Source organism: Gasterosteus aculeatus, chromosome 7 (assembly GCF_964276395.1).
Source record: "Gasterosteus aculeatus chromosome 7, fGasAcu3.hap1.1, whole genome shotgun sequence".
Taxonomy (NCBI): domain Eukaryota; kingdom Metazoa; phylum Chordata; class Actinopteri; order Perciformes; family Gasterosteidae; genus Gasterosteus; species Gasterosteus aculeatus.
The window spans coordinates 29072105-29078602 of NC_135694.1; the positions used below are offsets into that span (position 1 = coordinate 29072105).

Below are 6498 nucleotides of genomic sequence, written 5' to 3' on the forward strand. Positions count from 1 at the left end.
CACACATGACTTAACAGAGCACACAAGAGGGGAAGTTGGAGACTTTCTACTTTCTCCCTCCGGCTAAAAACGAAACATGGGTCCGCTGTTTGGGATGGAGGGTAAAGGCGTCGTCTTGCGGGAGAAATGTCCGGTTAATTGGTTTGTTGAGGCGATGGAGGGTGCGAGGGGAGAGACGTGGAGCGAAATTCAGCCTTTCTCTCAGGCCAGACAGGTTAAACGGAGCCGCCCTTTCACATGCAAAGACGAGGTATTTGGAGCGAGCCGTGATTTGTGGCCGGTGTTCAGACTTCGATTGAGAGGCACCAAAGCGTGACGGCGTCCCCTCCCCACCCGTGCCTCCCACTCTCCGTCCTTCAGTCTCCTCCACCTTCTTTTTCTGCATCCATGTTTCCCTCCATCCTTCAGCCCCCCCCCCCCCGGTTCCCCCGACGAAGCACGTGCTTCGTCTGCTCCTCGGGACTTTATCGACTGGAACATCGACTGCGTGGAGGTCGGCGCTCGTGTTTGGCGTGTCTGCTCTGGGCGGCCGTAGAAACATGGCGGTGCACGGCGACCTCCGTGAAGAGTTCCTGCTAAGCTTTTTAAAGCAGATGATGATCTTAAATTTAAGGTATTATACTCTGATGTAAACATACAGAAATTTATTGACTGTATATCATAATCTATTTCTGCCAATATTTCCCCCTCAGTCAGGCACACTGCGCCTTTAATTACAGATTCAAGGTATTTAAGTACTTCCATTATAGTCTAATATAGAAGAAGGCCAATATTGTACTTTTTACTGAGATATACAGTACATCAAATAATAAATGATCTATTAATATAAACCAGTAATTTGAATTAGCTCAACCTTTAACAGCTGTGACATGAACACATTAATGCGACACTAATTACCATCAAATAATCAAATATATATTATACTGAACTGGGGCATTCTGCGAAATAAATCATTTTACTTTTGGTTCTTTAATTATACAATTGGAATGCAGTACTTGGATTACTCTAATTTAAGTAAATATTTAAGTACCTCTTCCACCACTGCAAAAATCATTTAATATAAATACAGATTAATGTCCTACAACAATAAACCAACAAACCTTTCTTTTGATGAATGCAGCAATTGTTCCTCCTCAGTAAATATTATTTAGGGGTCTTGAAACAAATTTGAGAGGTTCTGCCAGAATGTGGTTGCTCATATTCAGGTGTGCGGCAGATGTTAAATCAATTGGGATTCTATTTGTATAACGAACATCCTTCTAAAACCTGCTCTTTAATCACCGAGAATACAAAGTAGGAGAACTTGTTTTTAACCACAATCCCAGTGAGCTGCTGCGTCCCATCTCAAAGCAGCACAACAGAGACCGGACAGCAATGAGACAGGGAGGGGCCGCTTAAAGAAAGGAAGGAGGGAGAGTGTGTGGGGGGCCGTGGTGGAGGGGACACGGAGGGGGTTTGTCTCACAAAGACTGAAGCCGTGAAATGGTGCTTGTAAAAGCCCGGCGCTGGTCCACTCATTGAGTTGTCAATCTGCCCGGCAGGTCTTCAGTGTGATGAGACCCGTCAGAGAGGGACCAGGAGGGGTGGGGATGACCTAATGCCGCATCGAAACTCCCTCGCACTTCTACTCCGAGGGGTTTGAGTGACGCCCCTCCCCCCCCGCCCCCCCCCCCCCCCCCGCCGGCCCATCGCTTGACCCCACGAGGCGGACGGACCGGATCCATCGGGACACGGGGAAGAGAGAAAGACGAGGAGCTTCGGGCCAGATCATCCAGCGAAACGACCAAACATGTTTAAACACGGTACAATGATGCAAGTTTGATTCCATGGATCTTTGATTTGTATACTTTTATACACCTGATTAAACACATAAACTATATAAGCCGACATGAAATCTAATCTGACAGATGAAGACATGAGGTAACATTTACTATAAAACAGACATTGGTGCATCATTCAGCTAATGGTCATGAATATGTGCAAGTGAAAAACTTGCACTAGTTCACTAGTTTATGAAATAATACGGCGTCACACTTCAACCTGCATGCTAACAAAATTGCGTGCAGATGGGCGTGGAGGAACTCTCGAGAACGCCGAAACCTCCACTGTGTCGGCTTTGTAACCATGAACAGAACTAGTGAGAAGGCGAAGAGCGACCTCACCCACAACACGGAGGTTTCCAGTGAAGAAAATTCTCCAACAGAGGAAACGTTCCTTCCCCTGCAGTCACTGGCCGAGACGTTCAGACAGCGAGGAGGCAAACAGCTTTCACCCGTTGGCCTTTGGCTCTCCGTCACCTCCTTCCACCTATCACACCGTCTCTTTGTCCGTCTCCGTCTCCCAGGGTCCTGAGCTCTGGACCAGACGCATTGTCCAGTTTGAGGACTTGACGTCTCTGTCTGTCACAGAGACACAGAGACAAAGACATCAGCGCACACAGAGTCACGGTCTGGCATCCTGACGCGTTCTCCCTCAAAGGTTACATGTCAATCTGATTTGACAACCGCGATAAAAGACTTTTAGATTCGGTCCCACTCAGGAATTCAAATCCAGATAAATGTTGTGAAACAGTGTCGTGTTTTGCAAAACAGTACAAAATAGTGCCTTTCCGGTGTTTCTATGAAACCTTTAATTAACTAATGTGTTTTTCGTGGCTGGTTCATCTGAAAATCAATGATGCTGTGGTGAAACTTACAGCATCACGTGACTCTAGAGTCATATTTAAATAAAATCAGTTTCAAGTTTCACAATATAATGTTTGGTTTAAAATTAAACTACTGAATCTGAAACTATTATTTCATGCACACACACACTTACGCACACACACGCACACAACCACACACATACATGAATAAAATACTCATTTTGCTCCTGTGGCCAAGTATCTTCTGTCGTTTTCCCCCCTGAACCGACTGTCTGGTTTCATGTAAATACCATTTGTTTAAAATGTAAAACTCGGTCTTTAAATTTGAGATTCAAATTTGTAGAGAGCTAATGGAAGGAAAGAGAGAGAGAGAAAGAGAGTATTTGTCTGGGACCAGGTGTACTATAAAATATAAAAAAACAGTGGTCTTCAGTCTCGTCTCAAACAAACAGCAGGAGGACGTCACTACTTTTATTTTATGGTGAATCGTGTTTTAGGAGCGCACACTTATAATAAAATAAAACTGCCAACACAGATATGCAAAAACACAAGCTGTTTTCATCAACATAGCACACACACACACACACACACACACACACACACACACACACACACACACACACACACACACACACACACACACACACACACACTGCATATATTTATCTGGTTGAGTAGTCGGCCTCACTGTGTTGTCGAGCCAAACTCGTGTGGAGGCCCTTTAGCAAATGTTTAATTATGTTCACTCCTCCACAGACACAAACGGGACTCCAGGGGGGCCGCTGAGGTCTTTTAAGGAACACACACAGATTCCAGTGACCGGTTTGGGACGTCCGGACACGAGAAGTGACAACCTTCCACAACATGTGGAACGACTTCGCTTGTGACCGACTGAAAAAGCGTCTCGCTCCTGGAGTTAAAAACGGAGGGACTATATTTAAGGACCTTCAGAGGCGGGACGGTTTGTCCCCGGCCTGGCTCGGCGCGGCCTGTGCTCGGGAGGCTCTCCGCGACCGGCCCATGTTTGTTTGGACAGCAGGCAGTAATGCGGCGAGCTGCAGCCCAGGAGACCGAGCGGGAATGTGGCCGAAAGGTCTCATCTGGCCTCGTCAAGAGACCCAAACCATCCTCACTATGCTGGACCTGCCCGACCGCACCGCACCAGTGAGATTAAAGGCTAAAGAAGGGAGATTTTGTCAAAATAAAATGGTCCTGTTTTGCACATCGGCAACATGTTGATGTACTTGTACCAAGAACATATTGGCAGAAAAGAAATAAAGCTTTAAGAAGCAGCGATTGTTTAGCGTATAACCTGAAAGTAAGAATCACTGGGTGAAAGAATGAAACATCCTCTCTCTTTTCTGGATTGCCTTGTTTTACCGTCATGTTTCCAGGTCGGGTTTTCTCCACTGGACGGGCGCCGGATGGGCACTTGATACCTACAGGAGTCAGATTATTAATCTAAATGTATGAATCAACAAAGAAATGCATAACTACAACATAGAGGTGTTGCATTAATCCCAAACGGCCCATTCAGTACTTTTACTTTTGGTACTTAACGTTTATTTTAATGCTCATTCCTTTCTACTTTTTACTCTTTCAAATCAAATTTTAAAATTCTGCTTGTGGGTCCAGTGTTTTCGTTACTCAAGTAAAACATGGGAGTACTTCTTCCCCCCCCCGCTGAGAATCGAGTGCTTGTGAGGGCGGCGAGGGCCACAGTGAGCTCAGTGTTCGCCGCAGTCCAGACGGCCCTCCGCTCGGCTCCCGGCTTCCCGCTCTTCCTCCCCTCTCACCTTCTAATTGGTCAGAGCGGCGGGGCCGGCTTGTCGGGACGTCCCGGCGCTCCCGCCCTCACAGCTCGCACAGAAAGGCCTCTGTCTGCCTGCGTTTCCGTGCGCAGCTGAACAGTGAGAGGGAACTTTACCATTGTGAGTCACGGGTTTGTGAATGTCCGACTCCGGCCAAACGTCCACAAATTTAGCCAGCGTTACGCCATGAAGTAGACTGTGATAAAATTAAAATAAGGTTTTACATGAGTTGTTTCCAACGGGCCGGCTGTTAAACTCACCTTGGCAGTCAGAAGTTGCCAGATGTTGAATGCTTCACATTATCCAAAAAGGAAACTATGGTTTATTTAATAAGCCGTCAGTTGTGCGTCTACTATAAAAAAGTCTGCAGCTTGCAGGCAACAGTTATTTTCATTATATCGATATACAGCGAGACGTCAGCTAGAGAACCATTCAGGATGCAGGTCTACTCAGATGATGAAAAGGCAACAATGTAAATGAGACGCATGTCGTTAATAATACAAATGATGAGACATAGTGATTGTGAACGTAGTAACGCCACTTTATCCAATCATAAGCAATATACCAACCCTTAAGGTAAAACAAGTACAAGCATCAAGATAAACTAAGGCACAAAAAGTAAAACTCTTCAGAACCCTCAGAATGACCAATTTCTGAATATGTTATATTATATATTGTATGAATGTGATATAATACATATTCAGAACTGTAATAATTGGTCTCTCCAATGGACGATGTGATAAACTGGAGCCTCTATCAGCAGCCAGCGGCGTCCTCTCCGTCTGCGGATCATCGACCTGGGGGAGAACCCCCCCCCCACCCCCATCCCTCTCTGTGCAGGCTGACCCGGAGCTGTGTGGTCGTGCGTTGGTGCCTCCCGGTCACCGGGGCTCTCGCCGGACTGTCTCACCCCCCCCCCCCCCCCCCCCCCACCCCACACGGCTCAGGAACACGCCAGCGCGACCTTCATCATCATCGCTCATTCTTGCACTCATCCGGGTTTACGTTATAAGTGGAAATTAAAGGATTGGCCGCTGATTCCTCAACATGCTTTAAGGTCACATGATAATAAAAACTACTCCTGTGCAAATTCAAGTACTTGTAGTGTCCTTGAATGTTTGCGTTTCATGCTGTTTCTTTCCCACCACGTCTTAATGATTGAGTGACCTTTTTGTGACTTTATTCTAATAAAAAAGGCCTTTTTGCTGTTACTCCCAAACATTCTAAAGCCCAAGATATAAAAAAAACTAAGTGTGCAATTTATCTTCATAACTCAAATGAAACAAAACCCAACCTCATGCCTGAACTGTGACCTCTCGGTGAGAGCCGAGGGTCACTTTCCCTCCTCCTCCTCCTCTTCCTCCTCCTGTGATCGGAACAGCTGCCTCTCCTGTTTCTCCTGGAAGGTTTGTTTTTGAAAGTGACACAAAGCCAAACAAACAGAGGGAGGAGCGTCGATCCGTCATCAAACACACGGACATACCGGAGAGATCACAGCCACCGGCATCCGTCTGGCTCCATCAGTACGCGTCAACTCAAACCGCCTCAGGCTTCTACATCTTTCCAACGTGTAATGATATTCTACAAAATAATACTTAAAAAACAAATTCCCGGTGTTGTCAAGACCATGAGCTTCGGAGGAAACAACATTTTCATCATTTATTCCTTGCGTCTAACTAACTAAATCTGTACAGGAGCCATTTAATTTGTCCTGAAAGGTTTCAGCGGCGACTGTAACGCCCCCACAGAGCGCTTGAAGGCGCGTTGGAACCGCGCCGGTGAACCGGGTCTTCAGCGTTTCAGTCGGAGAGACTTCGAGGCTCCAGTCGTTTCGCCCACGTCTCCGTGTTTGACAGCGCTGGCAGTTTGTTTTAATTAACCTCCTACTGGGACTCTCTCTGGTCCAGAACGTGGAGGCCGCCGGTCCCCCTCTCCTTCTCTCGAGGAGGGAGGGAAGGGAGGGGAAGGGAGGGGAAGGGAGGGGAGATGCTAATGACCTCAAATACATTCAAACAAACTAAGTAAGAGGCCTCTTCTGCCTGC

At 46.6% G+C, this 6498-nt stretch overlaps 1 long non-coding RNA gene across 1 annotated transcript; it reads left to right on the top strand.

The window, feature by feature from the left end:
• Positions 1 to 412: 412 nt before the first annotated feature.
• Positions 413 to 3930, top strand: LOC144410371 (uncharacterized). The gene is made up of 3 exons (XR_013468398.1): positions 413 to 613; positions 1542 to 1802; positions 3401 to 3930. It is a non-coding gene; the product is annotated as an uncharacterized LOC144410371 (long non-coding RNA).
• Positions 3931 to 6498: the final 2568 nt, after the last annotated feature.